General features: G+C 46.5%; 1 protein-coding gene across 9 annotated transcripts in view; it reads right to left on the bottom strand.

Moving 5' to 3' along the window:
- Pcbp3 (poly(rC) binding protein 3) overlaps positions 1-9,235 on the bottom strand; it is a 179,209-nt gene extending 169,974 nt beyond the window's left edge. For all 9 annotated transcript variants that reach the window (XM_041634963.1, XM_041634969.1, XM_041634968.1 and 6 more), the window contains exon 1: positions 9,039-9,235. The gene's annotated coding sequence lies outside the window, so the exon portion shown is untranslated. The remainder of the gene's footprint in view (positions 1-9,038) is intronic.
- Between the last annotated feature and the right edge of the window lie 14,078 nt (positions 9,236-23,313).

Here is a 23,313-nt window from a genome sequence, read left to right as displayed (position 1 = left end):
TTAGAAGACGAAAGGAAGAAGAACTGGAATCTAGCTTCACTCACAGCGTGGATGCACAAGTCTCCAAAAGAAAATTCGAGGCATCAGAATCCAACCATACATCACAAGAACAAGGTGGCACCACGGTTATGGTCCACAGTGGCAAGATTATTCAGATTTTTTCATTCCGCTTTTAATGCTGTTCTTTATTCCTAATACTTTAAAATTATGAAAATATTTTTAGTAATTAATATTCTACTGATCTCCCTCTTCATGAGGTCAACCAGTTAATAAATGGCAAGAATGAGGCAGGCTCTGAACAGCCATTTTGTCTGAGTAATACAAGCCCACAACACCTTATATGTCTTTCTGTCTCTATTCAAATGCCCGGAAACAATTGACAGATAGGTATATAAAAAGATTTACAAAGACAGGAAGTGATGAAAATGGACAGCTTTTTCCCAAATATTAAGGGAGTGTCTCATATACACACATCTATAAATAGAATCTATATTGTACTTTAATGAATAATTTAAAAGTACTTTGCAAACAGGGTTAAGAAAACAGGAACCTAAATGCTCAAAAATCAATGCTTTTCTCCTATTCCAACCTGGCACGTTATAGGAACAGACATTTAAATTAGACGGTATTGTTTGGAAATGTTGCAAACTAGATAGAAAGGTATCAAAAGGTTTAAAAAACTTTGGCCTCAATACATGATAATTCTGTATAGAATATTTACCAAAGCCTAAATACTGCAGAAAGTAAATTAAATTTTCAGTTATAAGAAAGTTGTTCAATAAACTGGAATATCTACTGGAATAGCATGTAGCCATTTATAACCATATTTCCATTTGTAACCATATTTATAACCATACCCATGATAGGGTAGAAGTTATGATTTAGAAGAAAATTTACTCATTTGTTTGTTTGTTTTTTTGGAGTGGCAGAAAGAACACATGATCTCACAAATGCTAAACATACATTATACCACTAAAGCTACAATCCCAGGCCTAAAGGGAAAAAATTATCCATGGACTATGTTATGGAATGGATCACAACTACTTTAAGAATGCCTGGCATATCATACACCACAGAGAGGGAAAAAGGGAGAGGGAGAAAAGTGTTGGGTATCTTTTGATGATTATCTACTTTTCTTCTTGTTTAGTTTTTCTGTACAAAGCATCCGTATTACTTTATAGGTAGGAAAATGTTTCTTAAATATAAACTACCTCAAACAGATCGACTCCAGCAACCCAAATGTATTTGTAGTGGGTCTAACTAGGGGGCGGGTGCCAGCAGACGTCTGCACATTCGTTTTCTATAGCTGTATAGGCTGTGACAAACTTAGAAGCTCAAACAATATACCCGTATCATCTCACCACCTTTGTGAGTCACGAGCCTATGCAGGCTTAACTGATCCTCATGTAGGGACTCGCAAGGTTGCTGGTCAGGCTGCTCTCTCATCTGAAGATGGAACCCACGTGTGTGCTGGGCTGGGGGTCTGTTTAAGTAATTAACAGTTTTTGTTTCCCTGAACTAAGTATTCCCTGCTTCTGACTATTGGTTCTGAGTCCACCAGGAGGTGGACTCGGGAGGCTCTAATGCATCCCTAGCTTTCCTACCTACTTCATCAAGTCAAAAAAAAAAAAAAAGAGCCTACAAATCAAATCCCCAAAAAGATAGTATTCTATAATACAACACGAAAGGGACACTGTCACCTTGGCCATAGTCTGTGGTCTAGAAGAAAGTCACAGGCTCTACCCACATTCACCAAAAGGGATTTTTTTTTCCTTTTGGGGATGAGTGGCCCACCTTAACTACATCCAGCTTTTTGTAAAGAGCTCAGGCAAAGGAGCGAAGTATGTGCTTGCATCTGAAGCTCTCCGCTCAGCTGACCACAAAGAAAAGAGCCCTGCTCTGTGCATTGCAAAGGCAGGACAGCGCTGTAAGAGGAAACGCGAGAGCTCACTAAGGGTCAGAGTAAACACGGAGAATACCAACAAGAAGTCCAGAAGGGGTACTCACCTTGAAAGAAGATTAAGATATAGATATAGGGAAAGAGAAAGGGGCACTCTCTCTATAGAAATGCAGCATGCCCAGGACAAGTTTTAGAAAGAGAAAGAATGGTGTTCCCTGAAAGTCCAAATGTAAACCCTGGGTTTAGTCCCCAGGTAATGGTACTAGGAGGTGATGTGGTGGTGAGCCCACACAGTGCATTGTGAGACCAGGGTTTCTGGTTCTCAATTGGAAAACATGGCATTGGCTTGATGTGGCAAATGCTAACACCATTATATACTTACCTATCACAGGCCCAAACCCAAGGGACTTCTTGGGATTAAACCTCCAAAATCATGAATCAAAGTAAATCTCTCTCTGCTGTATACGGAGTTATCACACGCGGCATAGAGATGCCAAGCTGACTGACTCACGAGGTTGTGCATAAAACCACAAATCACAAAGGAGGTTCAGCTTCACATCCATTGGTCTCTTATAACCAAAAATCTGAGAGACCTAATACCTTGAGAGCAACACATTAAGGGTTTGGGTGTCCTCCACAATACCAACATCCTTTAGTCTTTTCAGCATGGTGAATATTGCTAATATTTCCCAGGGTTCAGACTTCCTAAACTTGACGTGAACTATTCCACTCACTAGCAGCCCTTCCAGTTGACTGTCCAGCCAAAAGTTCCAGGTTCTCCAAGGAACAGACCTAGAGCATCCAAGGAACTTTGACACAGGTGTGCGGATGCACGCCTACCCAGCATGTGGGAGGCTGAGGCAGAGAGAGTATAAGTTTAAGTTCAACCTCAACTACATAGCAAGACATCAAAGAAAGGTAATTTTATCAACTTCTGAAGTATAAAGTATGTTCCCCTTCAAAAACTCTTCCAGAGAGGGCGAAGCACCAGCCACCCTGACACTAAACCTGAAGTGGGCAATGCAGGAGAAGCTCATCACTGGCCAGTACCCCCTCTGAACATGTGTGATGACCCTAAAAATGAAATATTAGTATGACTTCAATAATACGGTTTAGTGTGGTACATCAGGACAAAGAAAGTGTATCCCAGGAAAATTAACAATAACTTCAAAGTTATTTCAATGTAAGTGTAACAAAGAAAAACCACAAAATTATCTAAATAAGTATATTTAAAACATTTAATAAAATGTATTTCTTGTTTCTGGCACAGGGTCTCATTGTGTAGTCCAGGTTGGTCTCAAACTCCTTCTTGTCTCAGTCTCCTGAGGGTTAGGATTACACGCATCTGTCATGATGCTGAGTTGACTTTTTAAAAAAAGTTTTCACTGAACTTTTAGTAGATGAGACAATCCATAACCTAATAAAAGGAATCTACTAAAATACAAAAGCAAAGTTCATAACTAAAGCTCTAACAGGATTATTTTCAAAGTGAAAATCAATACAAGGATAATCTTACCCAATTTCTAGGAGCTTCGCCTAGTATTCCATATAAAGTAAATAAAACAAAAAATAAACTATTAAGGACTATAAAGAAAGAGATTATCATTTTGTTGAAACATACCACACACACACAAAAAAAAAAAAGATTATGCATAGTGGTGCACGCCTTTCATCCCAGCACTCAGAGGGAGAGGCAGATGGATCTCTGAGTTCAAGACCAGTCTGGTCTACAGAGTGAGTTCCAGGACAGCCAGGGCCACACAGAGAAATCCTGTCTTAAGCAAAAACAAAAAGAAAAACAAACCAGAAATTCACCCATACCATGTGAGAAACTCAGCGTTTCAAAAGCAGCATTGCAGATCACTACTGGGGATGGGTGGTAATAAATGGTAATAGCACTATTAGTTAGGCATTTGAAATAAAATTCTAAAAGCAAATCTCTATCTCACAATCCATACAAAAATGAATTCCAAGTAAAATATAAAAGCCAAATATTTCAACATTTTAAAAGACTGTCTTATGGTCTTGAAGTTACACAGATTTCTCAAATAAGAGCCAATAACTACAAGTCGTAAAGAAAAGATTGATGAATTCGACTACATTAGAATTAACATCAAATCAATATCTTTTTAAAGAATAAGGAATGGTACAAAAGTAGAATCAAAAATATTATAAAGAACTTCAGGAAAGGTACAAGAAGGACATAAACCAGACATAAGTAGATGAGCAAGGTAAGATTACAACTGATAGGAAAGACAATCCATGCAGCGAAAGATGGAGGAGGGGTAGTAAAGGTCCTCAGACTCACTGGTGATCAAGGAAATGCAAATTAGAACAGTAAGATATTGCCTACCTACCTGATTGGCAACAAAATACCTAGATTGAAGAATTCCCGTGGCTGGGAACCAAGTTTTTGAAAGTAACTGACAACAGGGAGGCTGTGAGCCCCAGTCTGTGTGGTGTTCACAGGCACGCTCCCCGGGACCCAGAGCAGAGCAAAGGAGAGCCAGCGGAGCATGAAGACCAGCAGAACAGAGGCTGAGTGAGCTGCTAGGGGGAGAAAGAAAGTGAAATTCGGGTCAGATACTCGTCTTGTCTGGGAATGCATCGAAATCTTGTTTACTTGGAACAAACTCCCAAACAGTAGGGATCACCTTATCTTCTAGGGCCAACCTGACTATGTGACTCCCCCGAAACATTTCAGCTAAGAAGGCTGAAAGCCGAGACCCAAGCTGCATTGGTTTCCTAATGCTACTACCATGGATTCCCACAAACGTATTAGCTTAAAAAAAATATCACCCTTTGCTACCCAACAGTTAGAGGTCAGCAGACAAATATGGGTCCCACTGGGCTAAAATTAGGGGCCAAGATCCTTTCTGAGACCCTTTTCTTGCCCTTTTCATGGGTTGCTAAACCCTTGGCATGTCCTGTTTTGTCGTCAAAGCTAGCGCTGGCGTCTAAAACCCTCGCCTCCCGTCACTCTCACACTGGTTCTTCTGCCCTCCTCTTCCATCTTTAAGGAGGCTTGTGATCATTGTGAGCCTGTCCGGACAACCCAGCATCACCTCCCTATTTTGAAACCAACTGATGATCAACCTTTTTCTATCTGTGATCCTAATTCTCCTGCCAAGCACCATAACACATCACAGGCTCTGGGGATGAGGGCACAGTTTCAGGAAGCCATCCCATCATTCTACACACCACGCAACCCCTCTCCAACTCACCCCCTACATCCCACCGGAATCCCAACTCCTTGGTAATACCCATACACATGTCCTCCCGCTTCTGTATCAACACTCTGTTTTCCAATTACACTGACCTTCTCACCTTTTTCTAATCCATCTGTGCCAGACTTACGACTCGTCATTTAGGGCTTACCCCAAAGGCTGCTTCCTCCCTGATGCTTTCTGATGCTCCCAGCTCATCATCCCGCAGCACACTCAGCGGGCTATGCATCCCAACCGCATCACGGTGTAGGCACTTGCAGCCATCTGTTTACATGCTCTTCCTCGGGCCAAATGGTGAACACTTCTAGGACAAGAACTCTGTTTCCCTCCCCCAAGGGACTCCCACATCACAGCACAGGATTCAGCAAGAAATGGGTCCTTGTTTTAAGTATCTCACAGTACTCCTGGAACCCGGATGAAAAAGGAGGGGGCACCCCGAAGTTTCCGCCACAAAAGAAATGCCGTAAGAAACGCTGGCCAGACCTCTAGTTCAGGTACTTATTCCACTAACAGAACTATCCACTCAGCTTGATGTACAACTTCCTGCCATGCGAAGGAACTTATGCAAGTGACACATACCATTTTTTATTGCTAACCTATGGAACAACTCTAAAGTAACCAACAAAATTACCCACAAGAGAAATAAAGACTTTATTGTTTACATTCCTCAAAATTATACACACAAAAGTAGACACTGCTTCAACATAAAATGAATGCCTGACAATCACCTTCCCTGGAAAGAGGCTAAGAAGTGTGAGGGTGTACCAAGTGGCCCTGTTTAGGGACAAGCTGCCCTGCAAGCAGACACCTGTACACACTGCAATCAAGGGTTCTTTTCGTTTGATGGTAGTTATTAAGAAAACAGACACTTGTTTAATTTCAGTGCTCATTACTTGATGTCCACAGCCATAAAACTCCCCACCGGGAGAGAAAAAGAAAAATAACTATTATTTTTCAAAGAAGAAATTAATTTGTTTTAAAGGCATCTCTCATCCAAGTTCAACAAAGCTAGCCTGTCCATTTTTATCTTTAGTAATATGAATCCCGAAATTATTTCTAACATAATTCCCAATCCCACTCTCACTGAAATGAAAGTTTGAAGGAAAGCCTAGGCGGTGAAGGAAAAATACTGATTCAGTACCATGGACAGTGGACCCGCAACTTGCCAGTCACAGGCTCAGAGCTGCCCCAAGATTTCAGCAAAGGCCTAGGGGGGGAGACAATTTCAACGTGTGAGCAGGTTATTTTTATTATATTCCAAAACACCACCCTCCTCCACTAAGGGGAAATACAACATACATCTATACCAAGCTGCTCCACTTATCTCCTGCACAATAAAGCCCTGAGGTTTCTGTGCAAACAGAAATGTCTTTGCCCCTGACACATCAGTACAGTGCCAAATCTCACTGAAACTTACACTGAATCCACCTTCAACTGTCGGGACTGTTTCAAGGACCTCATGGGGTCCTTGTAGAACGCTGATACAGGGAGATCTCAAGTTTCAGACATGTCTAACCTGTGTCCCAGAAGCCACATGAGGCCAAGAATAGCCATTAATGTAGCTACATGAATGTAGCTAACACAATATCATAAACTTAAAAACATTATAATATTTTCAGCGATTATTTTGTAACTCAGTTTTGCATGCAAACTTTGTAGATGATAATATTGTCTCACAGTGACATGCTTGGAACTGGGCTGCAGAACAAGATCCTGACTAAAAAAATAACAAGATGTAATCATGTCTTGTATATTGTATGTTGCGTGCCTTTTTCTTATAAAAAGTTGTAGAAAAATCATAAATCTGTGTGAATTTTCTTCTACCTACAAATGAGCATCACGGTGGCAACACCAGCTCTGAATTCCAGATACAGTGTCCAATCTTCTCAGCTATAAAGACCCTATTTCTAACAAATTCATTTTACTATGTGTGTGTGTGCCCATGCATGTGCAAACATGCATGCCACAGAGTTCCTGCAACGGTCAGAGGACAACTCCCTCCACCATGGTTTCCAGGGACTGAACTCAGATCATCTGGCTTGCAAGGCCCATTCTAAGCCACCCCACCAGCCTGGAAACGCTTTTTCCAAAAGTTTACAATATTAAGGTCTAACTATGTGCATGCAGTGATACGAACTCCAAAGCAGGTGCGCTGCATTAACAATGGCACCTACACACATGTGAAAGCAGCGTGGCTGGAAATGGAAGGCCTCGGGTGAACAACATCTGAACTCCCAGCTAGAAGCCCCAGCTTGCTACAGCATCCACATCTCGAGCCATCGTGCAGAGCTGCTCCAGCCATCTCCAGCGAGCCCTACTCTGTACACACAAAATGGGCATCTCGGATGTTAGATAATAAACTGCCCTTGTTGTGGGGACTAAGGGTCAGTTCTCCAGATAGACACACCCTGCAGTTCCTCTGGAACCCAAATCACAATTCAATCCACAGAAGAGAAATGGGGCACAAGTTTGCCACAGAAAACTAAGTTTCGGGAAGGCTGTGTCACAGAAATGTGTTGAGAGGGAGAGTTGGCATGCCAGCTCTTCAGCCTGGCCTCCGAGGCCCCGGCACCCAGGATTCCTTTTGGTGCAGCACCCACTAAAAAGCCTCCTCAACCATTGGCTCACATACAAAGCTAATGAGACTTGAAGGCCCATGGTGCCGAAAAGTAAAGTAGAAGGAAAATCACCAATCCTGGGACCCAACTTCATTAACTCACGAATTTCCTATACAAACAATATAGTGCAGAGTAAGGAAGGAAGCTAGACAGCTAAACCCTTTCAAATTAAACAAAACTCTTAGGGGAACAATAAGAAACAGGTCTAAGCACACCTCTTTCCCAAAAAAGAAAATGCAGTAATCAAAAAGAGGAACCAGCTTCTATCTGGTCTACCTGTTCTGGCTCTAATGGATGGCGCAGAAAACAGAAGGAGAGCCAAGAGAAAAGAGAGAGAGAGAAAGGAGACCGCAGTGGAGGGGAGAGGAGAAGAGGCCGCGCCCCACCCTCGCCCCACATCTATCCTCTGGTTTCCTTTTTTTCCCCTGTTCATCTCAATCACAAGACACCCGTCCAAGCCTTGCAAGTCCCAATGAGCTCGCAGCTATTGTAAGCTGACCCGAAAGCCTGCTGAGTTATGTGCCCACTGACAACTTCTGAATTTGGGGAGGCAGTGGGGAGGCCTGCATTCTCCTGAGTGGCTCCCTGACATGGGCAAGGGCCAGTTACCATCAGACTTTCACAAGGACCCTGGGCCTTGACTGAACCCTCTGGCACGACCATGCAGGGCTGGAGACTGGGCCCATCGCTGGAAACTTCCCTCTAGGACCCTTCTTTGGCCCCAGCTCCACGCCCAAGGGCCACCAGAAACCACTCTACTCAATCAATCTCAATCTCTCTCTCTCTCTCTCTCTCTCCCTCTCCCCCCCCCCTTTTTTCTCTGCCTGGGAACCTCATCCCCTTGCTTTGCCTGGTACCCTCTCCTCAAGCCTGGAATCCCCTCCCTTAAGCCTGGAACCCCGCACTCAGCCCTAGAACCTCAGCCTTTAGCCGGGGAGATTCCCTGCCCTCAGTCCTAAGATCCCCACCCTCAACCTAGGACTTCCGTCTCAGTCTGGGACCCTCGCCCTCTGTCTGGTACCCCTATCCTCTCTCCTGGGACCTCCGCCCTTAGCCTGGGACCCTCGCCTCAACCTGGGGTTCCGGCCCTAGCCCTGACATCGCCAACTTCAACCCACCGCCAGGATCCCCAACACCCCAGCTCGGATGAAGTTTTGTGACCGCGAACTGTCCAGTCCTCCGGCCTTTCGCGGGGTCTCAGTTGACCTGGGACGCGGCGTGAGAGCTAACCACCCCCCCACACACCCGCGCTGGACTCCCCCCCTCCACTTCAACCGGCCGCCACTCACTCACCTGCCCCGCCACGGACAGCGAGGCCGCGGGCCAGGCGGAGCCGACGCTGCCGATCGGGTGGGGCAGAGGAGGCAGAGGAGGCAGACTCGGCGCGACGCGAAGCCCGAGGCAACCAAGCGGTGGCCGCGGCGTCTCCTAGCTCAGGCGACGGTAAGCAGCGCCTCGAGCACTGGCCCGAGCACTGCGCGCGGCGAGGACCCGCCCTCTCCGCTCAGCCAACCACTCCCGCGCAGCCCGCCGGCTCTGGCCCCGCCCCCGCCCAAGGGCAGGGCCTGAGAAAGCGGGCGCCGGGATCCTATAGAACGGCAGGACGGTGACCAGCACGGCCAATCCGAGCGCGGGAAGCTCTCCGGCTAGAAGCCGTTTAGCGTCGAAGGGCGGTTAGGGTTGGGCGGAGCCCCACGCTGGGGCTGGAAGGAGGCGGGGCCTTTGGGTAGGCTAAGTCAACTGGTGGGGGCGGGGGCAGCATGAGGGCGGGGCTGGGGCGGGGCCTCCAGAGGGCTAGCGGGTTGGGAGTGCTACGTGGACGTGAGATGGCTGCGCGGCCTGCCTCTCCGGTGCGATTGCCTGCAGGTGCCCGCGTGTGTTTCGCACACGCGGCTAGCGGGAGACTGAAGACACCCAGTCTCGCGCTCTGGTATTCTGGGGCGGTCAGTTGGACCCACGGCCCTTAGCGATCATGAGGGCCTGATCCGTTGACCAGCAGCCCTTCGTGGGTTGCCCCTCTTGACAGGAGCCTTTACTAACCCACGCAACCCAGACTGCAGAACTTGCGTCCAGGTATTCTCATCTGCTGGGCCTGCACACGTATCCACAAATGACTCAAGGCTGAAGGCCGGCCGAAGAACTGGCTGTGGCAGTTATTGGACAACATGTCAATTAATTATTATTATTACTATTGTTATTGTTATTATTAATATATTTTGTGCACCTTTCTAGAGAGGTGTCTTGCTGTTTTGTTTCTATTAACTATGGTTTTCATCACACTAAATAAACTTTCATCTGATGGCACCCTATCAGCTTAGACTTAATCCTTTCTGCACAACATGAAGGGAAGGAACCAAGCCATATTTTCATCCCATCAATGAAACAAGCTGAGAGTACTGGGACCCTGCCTTCCACCAGTGCCTCGACATCCAGGTTTCCTAAGGTCTTTCTTCAGCAGCCTGGACCAATCAGAGAAGGGACCAAGTTTGGCCTTTCATGGGTTGGGAGAGTGATCCAATTCTCCTATTTCCCACCAGACATGCAAGAAGCATCTCTGGGAAATGTGATGACTTCTTTGTTGTTAGATGCACAGGTGGGTGAGAAGAGAAGCAGGTGACAGTGGGATTCTAGCAGAGATGACAAAACTCTCGTCCTGCCCCGAAGCCTCAAGCCCACCAATAATTCACTTTGGTGGCAATGATGATATATTATACACACAAAAGGATTTATACATAGCTCTCAACTCTCCACCTGTTACAATTATGACCTCTTTGTAGAGCCGGGAAGACCCTTGTAGGGCTGGAGCCTGTCACAGTAACCATGTGGCCTTTGGGAATTCCCAGAGCCATGTGGGGATGATGTTCTGGAATCCACTCTGAGGGATTCTGAACCCCACATCAGACATATACAATAGTTATTTGGGGTACGTGGGTCAGAAAGCGGTGCATTCTTATTTGTCTTTAACTATCACCTGTGTGATTCAACCTTTTAGAAGAAAGGGCGTGGGTGTGGGCAAGAGGGGGGTGTGGAGAGCCCTGCTCAGAGGCTAAGTCCAGTTGCAGCAAACCGTGACTTTTTCCAAAGAAGGGATTCAGGGCAGGGCTACGGGCTCCCACCTGGAGAAGCGAGTGACCATGTGGGCAAGCATTAGTGCACATTACTGTACATTAATCCTGTGCTTGGCAGAGGGAAGGGTACTCTGTGGTCGAGAAGAAGACAGAGGTTTGGAGGAGGATAACTAGGGCAGCATGCTGGGAGTCACTGAGGCAAGGATCTCCTGGTGGGGTCTGGGGGATGAACACGAAGGCATGAGGCCAGCCCACCAGCAGAACCCAGACCTGAGCAAGGGCTTCGACTAAGATCCAAAGCCTCCAGGAGCAGCGTGCGCAGGCCATCAGCTCCCTAGGCTCTGCACAGAGGCTCCGGAGGCTAGAACTGAAGCAAGCTCTGCCAAAGCAACCCCCCCCCCACTTCTCCAGATTACAGGTTGCCAGCCTCCTACTCCGGCTCTCCAGGAGCCGGGGGCCTCAGCTGCCTACATCTCCTGGAAGACACACTTAGTCATTAGGAAACTAATGATAGTGTTTTCAAGGCAGCATGTTGGACCCTAACAACTTTCAATTATTTCCAGTTCCTGTCAACCCTGGGAAGAGAAAAAGCAGTTCAACTCAGGGTCCCACCCTTGACATGAAAGACAATCGAGTAAAGCTCTCAGTACAGTTTCCCAGCAGATCTTTGAGAGCCAGGGCAGGCAGCCCCGCCCCTGGCTGTGGCAGCTGCTGACCCGTTGCCCTCCCCTCCACAGATCCTTACATCCCTCCAAAGGCAGCCTTCCTGTCTTCCATTAGCACCGCTAGTGCGCTGTCAGCGTGGTCCTTCCCTGGAGAAGTGCACCCGGGGGCTTGCGTTTATAAATAACTCCATGGTGTCTTGTTGGGGTGTGGAGAGTGGGGAGCGAAGGAACCTTGTAATTATCATCTGCTTACTGTGATGTCAGACCAAGCCCTAGGAAGTCTCTGCACACTTGGCCCTCCAGATTGTTGCACTCATCCCTGCTACCCGAGAGCTGGGAGGCCGCAGCTTCCAAAGGCTGGGACATCTGGAGAGGTGGGGGTGGTGGAGGCCCCTTTAGCTCTACCTTAGACAGTTCAAAGTGCCGGTAAAATAGTTACACACGGGAAGCAGTCACGAGGTAATTAATGTCAAATCCCCTGAGGCATGCAGGCCTTCCCCTCCCCCCTGCCCCCAGTGGAGCGCAGCCCAAACCCACACCACTTTTACAGCCCCTCTCCTTCAGGAGGGCAGAGAGCAGAGGGGCAGAGTATGGGGCAGGCCCCCGAGTGCCTCTGTTGACCTTCAGCTGGGCTCCACTTCCTTGCTGAGCCTTCCTGGAGCCAGGACCCACCTGACCATCAGAACGGCCCTTTGCACTAGGCAGGGAACAGGAGCATACACTTTCCCTAGTGGAAAACTGGAGAGGCTGTGCCCCTCTTGCTGCAGGCCATATCTCTAGCTGTTTCTACTGCTAACTCCTTCCATGCACCAGGATAGCTGCTGTGCTCCCTCAGGAAAAGCTGCCTGAGCTAAGCAGGTTGCTCTTAGGAAACTCTGGGGGCCAGGGTGGTGTAGGAAAAAGCAAAAGGCAAGAAGCCAGGGCTGCACTAAATACCCTCTGTTAGGGAACTGCAATCATCATCATCTTCCTCTTCAAGGCTGGTTCCTTCTAGACAGTAGAATCCTAACATAATAAATACATCTCACCTAGTGTACCTGGTTGATCTTGAAACTGATTGCTTCTGGGTGGGGCCATTAAAGGGCTCCTAACTTGCCTCATGGCCCTGTGTAAGAGGCAATGGTCACATGCAGCAGCCATATGCTGCCTCACTTGACAGGCTCCTGTCCTTTGTCACTAGGGACAGAGTGCTGCAGAGACAGCAAAGCTATGGACAGCCCCACTGAGGGTCCCCAACTGTGAGGGCAGAGCTGTGGACAGCAGCATGAATTGGCACCATATTTACCCAGAGACCTCTGGAAAAAGGGCAGCGGGCCTCCAGTTATCATATATACGCAGTCTTCTCTCACAGCTGATATAACTTGCAGCTCCAGCCTCCCTGCCTCCTAGATCTTCCCCCAGAACCATGTTCTGTGGGAGTCCACGGTTTCAGCATCCTGAGAAGGCTATGGTCACCTTTCACCTGGGTACACCTCCCCGTAGTCCTTTGGCCCCCAATCCTCAAAGACCAGGGTAGCACAAGGACCAGAGACAGACGAGCCCTGTTTTGCTGCCTGTGGGTGGCTGTACAGTGGGTAATGTCAGCATTAATGGGTGTTTCTTCTACAGACAAGGAAAGCATCTCAGAGTCAGTAACCTGGGTTCAGCCAAGCAAGGAACCCTAAAAAGAGGGGGGGAAACTGGACATATGCAGGAGGATTGTGTGTACTAGCCCATTGGTGATGGCTGTGGGGTTTCCAACATCTGACTGTGGGAAAGGACCCGGGTCCTACAACCCACTGTCCCCAGTAGACTAGAGCTGATGTAGTTTTCCAGCTCTCAGTACTCTTATCAAAAGGCAAGTGAGTCAGCAGCCTGCTTTGAAGAAGGTACCTCTGAAACCGAGGCTTCTTCGCCCTGGAGCCTGCATTGCTGGAAATGGGGGGGGGGGGCCTCTAGCTACTTCTGTATCCTAAGAGCTTTGGGCCCCTCCCTACTTGCAGTCAAGCAGCTCCAGCTTCATCGCTTTTACAAGGTTTCTAATGTGTTTGTGTAAACAAAAAAAACTGCATCTTTGTTCATGACACGCAGCAACAGAGCACCGGGGTCAGCCGGGTTTTATTTCAGGAAGACTTTCAGTGCAATGGCGGCCAACCACCCCTCCCCTTCTCTGTGCCTCTACTGGCGCCATTAAGACTAAAATTAGAACCACTCTTTGTTTTAGTCATGAGCCCCGTGGCACCCACCATCCTCCCTCCAAATCTCCGCTAGGTAATTAGAAAGATACTAGGAAGGAGATGCAATGCTTTCAGACTCCAGATCCTGGGGAGAGGCTGAGCAGACTGACGAGGGCAAGTGCCCTGACCTTGGTCTACCTGCCAACCATTAGGGTTTAGAATGGACTTTCACTTTCACCTGCTGCCTTTTAAAACTAGAGCCACCCTAAACTTCCATTGACATAATCGTCTCTGATATCCACAGAGGATTTAAGATGGTAGCACTATTTAGACAATTCCTGTAACAGAAGCTGGTAGGGAAGGCGTCCAACCCTACCGAGACTTTACCAATTTTCTCGATAGAGTAAATAGATGTGCATTCTACTCCCTTGTAATTAAAGAGCTCTGGAAAATGTTTTAAGGTGAAAATTCAACAGTGTGGATGATGGAAAATATGCCATTAAAGGGTAAGCTAAGAGCAGGGAGAACTCTTGACTTTGGAAGAAACACACGCTGGGAGCCTAGGGGCCTTCCCTCTCTCATGGAAGATTCTTTGAGTCCTTTTTCTCCCGACCACAGTTCCCACCACAGTGATCCTGGATCTGTCAAGTCCGTGTCTTTATAATCCTGGCTAGCCAATAGGAACTTGTTTGAAATCCATCAACAAGGCTGGCCAACAAAGCAAACCAACATGAGGTTTACAGGGTCCCACCCTGGCTCCCTTCCTGGATAGATGTCTCAAGGGTCCCTCGCTACATCTCAAGGACAGACTTTGAAGATCACACAGGTGACCAGAGTAAGTGCCCTCCTCCCTATCTGAGGTGGAGACCATGTGATGCCGCCACCCCTGGTCCCTCATACAGGCAGTATTCCTGCTTATTACCCTTGTACTATGCCAACAAGACCTGGGCAGCACTAGACCTTAAGGACATGTCTGATAGCCTCTCTTGTCCACTCTGCTGTTGGTCCCTGCTCAGTTCCTAAAGGGACAAGTCGCAGAGGAAATGCATTTTTGCATTTCCAGGTCTCAGTGCCAGCAACTACTAAGAGCCTGGGATGCAGAGGCCCTCCTCCCAGAGGATGACTCCCTGGAGGAAAGTCCCACCAGGTGCTGATGCTAATAGCCCGTACCTGCACATGCACGCACACACATGTACATGCTCACACACACACACACACACACACACACACACACACCCCAGGACAGTCTGTATCCTCAAAGCAACTTCTACTCCTCTGAAACTCCAACCCTCTCTGCCTCGGCTGAAAGGTCTCAGAAAAAGCAGTGACACTATCTCCTCTGCTATAAAGTAAGGGCAATGCCTCTCCCTGGGGCACTGAGCAGGTGCGAAGCATTGTTAAAACACTGTTAAAATCTATTAAGATTTGTAGTCATGGCGGCACACACTTTTAACCTAAGCACTTGGGAGGCAAAGCCAGGTGAACTCTGTGAGTTCAAGACCAGCTTGATCTACATAGCAAGTTCCTGGCCCGTCAAAGCTACATAGTGAGACCATGTCTGGGGGGGAGGGGAGAAGTCACTTTTAATATTTCTGTCATAAACACTCCTTCTGATGTTCCTTTTCCTGTAAATAAGCAAAGACAATGGAGATGGGCAATTTGACTCCATAATTAGCAGCTACTGGCCTCTCCCTTATTCCCTTGAGCAAAGCAATGAGTGGTCTAAGAGCCAATCAGACCACCCATAGCCCGGTACCAGTCATCTTAAACTCCACAGATGGCTTGGTATAACTAGACAACAGTCACAGCTGATTGGCCCACAGCTGAAGGCATGAACTCCCCCAGGGCTGTCCGAAACAATGGATACCAAACTCTTTGCTATCACAGCCCCACATAATTCTGCGAGAATTTCTCCCTTAACAAATGGGAGAGCTTCCCTCTGATGGTCTGACAGAGGGACTGCTGCACCTGCTAAAGGCCAGGCTGTGATTGGCCAAAACCAAAACAGCATCCATAACCATGACCGGGTCAAAAATCAAGATGATGATTGGTTCAAACACAAACCTATGATTAGCACTGAGAGACAAGGTTGGGACTGGTCCAAAGCAAACAACTGTGATAGGTCCAAATATCCCAGTCTGTGTAAGAAGCAGGCTCCTCAAGTTCACTGAGTGAGCCCTAGGAAACATTTCCTAGGCTGCCCCCTTGACACCACTGCTTTAGGCCCAAGAAAAAGCTTCCTCCAGTTCTTCTCCCTGTCTCCTCTCAGAAATGTGGCCTGAGCCGGGAATATAAAGAAGCAGAAGAGAACAGGGGAAACTCCAGAATAGCAGAGGCAGCAGTGATCAAGTCAACAAGTGAAGCTGTGGAAGGAGCAAGGCACCCAGTAGCTGGACAGCTGAAAGAGTATCGACTCCTGCCACACGCCCAGGTAACCCATCATTCGAATACAAAGGTTGAGGGAGTGTCACAGACCATCTCTGAAGAGACTCCTGAAAGGTGCAACCCAAGCAGGAGGAGCTGAGGCCCGGAGAAGGAGTTCCAGAAGCAGCCGTAAGCGAGCTTTCTTAGTCAGATGTGATATACATACATGATCAAGGATCTGTGCACAAGTGTGTAGACACATGGGGGCAGTAGAAGTTGACATCAGCTAACTTCGTCAATCCCGTATTGTCTTATTATTTTTTAACTAATTTATTGTGTATATAGGCATGATATATAGGGCACCTGGGCCACAGTGTGCCTGTGGAAGTCCAAGGCCAAGTTTGTGGGACCAGGCCTCTCCTTCCACCATTATGTTGGTTCTGAGGATCTAATTCAGATTGCCAGACTTGCACAGCCAATGCCTTTTCCCTTTGAACCATCTCACCAGCACTCCACCTTATTTCTTTCCTAATTTTTATTTTGCTTTTTTATGCGTAATGGGTTTTTAACCTACATCACAAGCAAGGCCAGAAGAGAGAGTCAAATTCCGTGGAGCTGGAGTTAAAGACAGTTGTGAGCTTCCATGTGAGTGCTGGGACTGGAACCTGGGACTCTTCCAAAAGAACAGCTGTGCTCTTAACCAATAGGACATCTCTCCAGTCACTCTCGACCTTACTTTTGCAACAGGTCTCTCACTGGACCTGGGTAGTCACCAATGTAGATAGGCTGGCTGGGTGGATGGCTAGCTGGCTTGCTGGCTGGCCGCTGAGGTCCAGGGATCCTCTTATGTCCATTTCCCAAACAATGGGATCACAGGCATGTCATGACAAGATTTTTGCATAGGCACTGGGGATTTGAACTCAGGTCCTCACTCTTGCAGGTTTTACCATCATCACCCTAACCCCAACATTCCTCAAATTGGTCGCATTTGTCAGAGTTATGCAAAGCTGACACCAAACACAAAGGGTCGTGGATGGATTCCCTGTATAAATCACTTCAGATTGTGTGCTATGAACAGCCAAGGGCAGCCAAGAAGGAAGCGACTGGTGCGGAGAATCTAAAAGGGAAGCAGAAGTGTGATCACCAAGGCTGGGCTGCAGGAGGCATCCCTGGGACTTTTCAGTGCACTTATCTTCAGCCTCTACCTGGCAGCCCAATGATGCTAACTAACCAGAATTCTGTAACTGGAGGTTTCTCTCCCATCCACCAGTTTCCGAATAACCACTCTGAGGCTTAATATTAATTACAAACTGTTTGCCCTATTAGCTCAGGCTTATTATTAACTAGCTCTTACGACTTAAATTAACCCATTTCTATTATTCTATATTTTACCACAAGGCTCATGGCTTGTCACCTCATATCTTGCTTCTCCAGCTGCTGCTGGCGTCTTCCCTGACTCTGCCTTCTTTCTCCCTCTATTTCTGTTTGGATTTCCTGCCTGGCTCTATTCCACCTGGTTACTGGCCAAATCAACTTCTTTATTAACCGATGGTAATAAAGCATAGTCACAGCATCCAGAGGGGCATCCCACACCAGACTTCTTTACTGTGGAGAGGTGAGCCGGTGTCCACTCTCTTAGGGGTACAGAGTATCCCTCGCTGCAGGTGATACAGATGTCCCCACTTCACATGCCAACCCCATCCTGTTGGGGATTATTATCTGAAGGTGTGTTGCTTTTATTTATTCCACAGAACATTTGTTTAATGATGCAAAGATGTATTGCTTTTGTTCATGCTGCATTTGTTTAACTCTGTGAAGCTGTGACTCTTCGCCTTTGGAAGACACCTGATAAAGAGCTGAACGGCCAATGGCGAGGCAGGAGCAAGGATAGGTGGGGCTGACAGGCTGAGTAGAACTAGGAGACACGAGGAAGGGGAGGAGGATGTCAGTAGCCAGCCACCCAGCCAGCCACGGAGTCAGAGTGAAAGTAAGACTACAGAAGTAAGAAAAGGAAGAAGTCTAAAGGCAAAGGTAGTCAGGATAACTTACGAAAAGTTGGCAAGAAACAAGCCAAGCTAAGGTCAGGCATTCATAACTAAAAGTAAGCCTTTGCATGTGATTTATTTGGGAGCTGAGTAGTGCTCCCTCAAAAGCCTAAAGAGAAAAGAGTAAAACATCACACAACACTGTCCTTTCCTAAGGGGATGACCTGCCCAGCCAAGTCTCTCTATCACTCCCTGGAAACAGCCACTGGCTGGGGGAGGAGCCCCCATCTTTGGATAGTATGTAGCAAAGTTGGCAGGGAACTCTAGGACTGGGGTCTACAAAGGAACTGATGAGATCTTCGTAGAGATATTGGTTTGGCCCTACTGTCTTGAGATGTAAGGGAAAGACAGGGTGGGGACAGACGAGCCCTGAGAGGACTCCCATGGGCCCAGGAACAATTGTTCTAGGTATGGATGTTAGATGATGAAAGTTAACTGTCCCTCACAAAGTGGACAGGCCACTTTAGAAGACTCTCACTACACAGGCACTTGAACATGGGTGCACACAGCCCCTGGACCGTAACACACACTGAGGCTACCATTCCTCCTTACCACCAGAACTTTGGCGATCTTATAAAGAATCTGTCCCTTCTAGATAAAAATGAGGTTTTCAACAACCAGTGAAAAAGATTTGTCCTTTGGAGAAGTGAGAGACACGATGTTATTGTGAAAACAGACATCCAGAAATGGGTTTAAGGCCAAGTATCTTTGTTTCAAAAATCTGTTAAACCTGTGTCCTATAACGAACAGTGGTCATGCGTGTTCATTTTAAGATGAGGGGACAGTTTTCTAATATGCCAAGATAAACAAGTAAACAAACCTCTTCCAGATGAAAGATGTCCGTGAGTTTTGTGTTAGTTTTTTAAAAAATGTGCCAACGGTGTACTTTCCAGTTAGCACGCTAGGACAGTGATGTTGGGGAAAATGGAAATTTACTAGCCGAATTTCACCAAAAGCCTTTGCATAATTGATGGATGGCCAGAGCAAAGAATACCATGATTTTTGTAAGTAGAGCCAGAAACACACTTTCTACATTTCAATTTGCATATTTTTCCAAGACTTTTTTTTTTTTAGCTCTGACAGCCAGCTATTGAAGCAAGAGTCTCAGATGAGACCCTTGGAATCCCAGTTTCACAAGACACTAAACCGAGGTGTTTAAAATAATAGAGCATATTCATTCACACTAGCCTCCTAAAATAGTGCCATAATTACTCATTTTAAATTAGTAACTTTAAATTAGTAATTGTGTTAAATTGCATGCACAGTGCAGGGTTTTTTTTGTAGAATAGTAAAAGTGTTTTTAACTACTCAATTTATCTCAACCCTTTTGAGTTTGGGTATATTTTATACTGTGCTTAGTATTTCAAGTTAAATTAATCACATATATTTGAGGAAATAAATTCATGTGATAGGTTGACTAACCAAAAAAATTTAAAGAGCATCATACTAAAAAATTTAATTTGCATACATGTTTGTGCATTCTTGGGTGTGTGAGCGTGTGTGAGTGTAAGCATGAGTGTGTAAGAGTATAAGTGTGAGTGTATGAGTGTATGAATGTGTGTGAGTGTGTGAATGTGTGTGAGTGTATGAGTGTGTGAATGTGTGTGAGTGTGTGAATGTGTGAGTGTATGAATGTGTGTGAGTGTGTGAATGTGTGAGTGTGTAAGTGTGTGAATGTGTGAGTGTATGAATGTGTGTGAGTGTGTGAGTGTGTGAATGTGTGTGAGTGTGTGAGTGTATGAATGTATGTGAGTGTATGAGTGTGTGAATGTGTGTGAGTGTGTGAATGTGTGTGAGTGTGTGAGTGTGTGAATGTGTGTGAGTGTGTGAATGTGTGTGAGTGTATTAGTGTATGAGTGTGTCAATGTGTATGAGTGTGTGAATGTGTGTGAGTGTATGAGTGTGTGAATGTGTGTGAGTGAGTGTGTGAATGTGTGTGAGTGTGTGAATGTGTGAGTGTATGAATGTGTGTGAGTGTATGAATGTGTGAATGTGTGTGAGTGTGTGAGTGTATGAATGTATGTGAGTGTATGAGTGTGTGAATGTGTGTGAGTGTGTGAATGTGTGTGAGTGTATGAGTGTGTGAATGTGTGTGAGTGTGAGAATGTGTGTGAGTGTATGAGTGTGTGAATGTGTGTGAGTGTGTGAATGTGTGAGTATATGAATGTGTGTGAGTATGTGAATGTGAGTGTGTGAATGTGTGTGAGTGTATGAGTGTGTGAGTGTGTGAATGTGTGTGAGTGTGTGAATGTGTGAGTGTATGAATGTGTGTGAGTGTATGAGTGTGTGAATGTGTGTGAGTGTGTGAGTGTATGAATGTATGTGAGTGTATGAGTGTGTGAATGTGTGTGAGTGTGTGAGTGTATGAATGTATGTGAGTGTATGAGTGTGTGAATGTGTGTGAGTGTATGAGTGTGTGAATGTGTGTGAGTGTGTGAGTGTATGAATGTATGTGAGTGTATGAGTGTGTGAATGTGTGTGAGTGTATGAGTGTGTGAATGTGTGTGAGTGTGTGAGTGTATGACTGAGTACATGTGTGTGTGTGAAAGAGAGAGAGAGCATATGAGTGTGTGTGTGTCCTCATACATCCATGCATGCATTTTACTGGGGATTGAACTTAGAGTCTCATGCATGCTAGGCATGAACTCTAGCTAGCACCCATTTATACCTGTAGTGCTAAAAAAGATTTTATTTTTAATTTATTTATTTTATGTGTATTAATATCTTGCCATGGCTTCGGGTGCCCTGGGACTGAAATTATAGACAGTTGTGAGCTGCCATGTGGGTGCTAGGAATTGAACCCAGTCACTGAGCCATCTCTCCAGCCCCAGAAAAGGGTTTCAAAAGTTAAAAAAAAAAAAAAAAAAAAACTACAGTCAACCAAAAGGGAAATTGGAGACATCTAGAACAAGTTCAGCTGACTGGAGTTATAGATGACGATATTTGTTTATTCTCTTGACAAGTCTGTGAAACAAACCCTCGCCTTGAACCCCTAAGTGTAAAACAGGAATGAGAAAAGTCTGGTTTCAGGGCTGGCAGGAGAGTCAGATGAACATCCATGAGTCACCAGCACTTGGCACATAGTAGCTGCCATATCTGTATGCTCTGCTCTTACCGGGGAACTGCTTGAATGCCCAAGAAAGAACCGCATCCACCTGCAATCGGCCCTTCACCCTAAGCGGTGGAGGTGACAAAAGGAAGCATAGAGGAGCTGGTGTAACAATTTATGTTACACAAATGCAGGGGCCATGTTTCTGCCATATATTCCTCCAAAGTTGCTAGTCGCTCTTGAAGACACAAGACTGAAACAGTTCCCCTGGACTCTCATGACTGGTCCCACTCAAAGCATGTCAAAGGTGACCAACCAGACCCTGAGTCAGACTAGAAAGGACAGTACTTGCCACTCTGTCTCTTCTGGGCTCTCTGGGGTCTGAACCACTGTGCAAAATACTAATCTGCACCGCCATTTGGCAAGGCCTTGTGGAGGTGGAGCCGGCCGGTAAGCAACATTCTTCCGCGGTGCCTGCCTCCAGGTTCCTACCTTGAGTTTTCATGCCTGGCTTCCCTCCGAGACAAAATGGAGCCTGAAGGACTAAGATGAAATAAACCTTTCGTTTCCCAAGTTGGTTTTAGTCAGAGTGTTTTTTTTTTTTTTTTTTTTTTTTTTTTTTTTTTTTTTTTTTTATCACAGCAACAAATAAATGACTCTAGAAAAGCCACCTTAATTTCTAAATGGAGGCAGCTGGGCTATGCCCTCTCCCCTGCCTCTCACAAGGACCTTCGCTGGCTTCAAGGTAAGCTGGTGATTGCCAAGAGAGCTGTCCAGCACATGGCCATGAAGTAGGTATCGAGTTACATTTTACTTAAAAGCAAAAGCAGCAGCAGCAATGAAAGCGACACTATGTCCCTGCCCCTTTAACGCACGGGAAAAGCAGGAGAATCTTAATCAGCCCAAAGCTGGGACAGGTCCCCATAAGCCTGGGATTAGCCGCTCAGAACCATAGCAGCATGAATCCTGAGATGTCTGTGACCTCATTGCAGGATGGGTCACAAGAGCCTGAGAAGCCACCACCCTGTGTGTTACGAGTGATAACAGATGACACTCATCTCAGGACAAAACCAGAATTAAAAATGTTCAAGGGGAGAAAAATCTGTGACTGAGTTTGATGGGGATGACGTGGCTGATCCCTCCTGGGAGTTTTTGTCTCGGCATGAGTAGGGCTTTGGATTAAAGCCCTCAATCCTGGAAACAGAAAACACTGCCCTTCTTGCTGTCTGTCACTTGAAACCCAAGTATTTGGCTTAAGCTTATTTTTACCCCCTTTAAGCTGCCCGGCACATACTTTGTCCCAAGAGAGGTTTTACAAAGTGAAGATATTTATTTCCAAAGTCATGGAAAACTGGTACCCTTCCAAGTGACCTGCATGTGTGAGGAGCTAAAGCATGAAACACTCGTAGGTAGCAGGCAGCGGATGACCCCAGGCCCAGATACCACCTGCTTCATGCCAATGCCTGATTTTCTACGAGGCGGGCCTTGAGATGATACACACCTTCTGCTGCTGTGATAAGACACCACAACGAAAGCAACTCAAAGAGGGAGGGGTTATTCCTCTGCACAGTCCAAGTACATAGTGCACCGTGGCAGAGTGGAGGAGACAAAGCTACAGGGGCTTGAGGCAGCTGGTCACATCTAGTGAATTAATGAATGCACACTATGGCTCAGCTCCCTTTCTCCTCTCATACAGTCTGGAATGGCAGCCAGGGAATGGCCCACCCACAGCTGGGTGGGTTTTCCCACCCCAGTTAACTCATTTAAGCCACACAGGCATGCCCAGAAACCTGTCTCCAAGGTGGCTGTAGCTTCTGTCAAATTGCCGGTTAATACTCAGCATCCAAAGGTCATACACAATATTCCTGGGTCAAGCCAAATGACTCAGTAGAGAAGGATCCCAGCCATAGGATTCCCCTATTGTGCTCCTCCTGGCAAGGGAAGGGTCCACCTTGCTCCCTGCCTCTTGTTCTCCTTTTAGTTCCATCTTTCACCCGCTATACCCCTCTTCGCTTTCTGACGGTGCTTGTTCATCATGGGAACAACATGTAGGAAAAGAACGGGAAGTGACTGCTTCATGAATGCCCCGGCAAGACCCCAGATAGATTACTGCTACTGAAATGAGGGTGTGCCCAGACCTTGATATTGTGGGGTCCCAATTGCCTCTACAGGCAGGGCAGCTCTGTGCTTGAGACCCTGTTGCCCTCTCATCTGCATATGG

Source organism: Microtus oregoni, unplaced genomic scaffold, assembly GCF_018167655.1.
Source record: "Microtus oregoni isolate MIOR12 unplaced genomic scaffold, Mior012 000046F_ref0000063, whole genome shotgun sequence".
Taxonomy (NCBI): domain Eukaryota; kingdom Metazoa; phylum Chordata; class Mammalia; order Rodentia; family Cricetidae; genus Microtus; species Microtus oregoni.
This window is presented reverse-complemented; position numbering and strand designations above follow the sequence as displayed.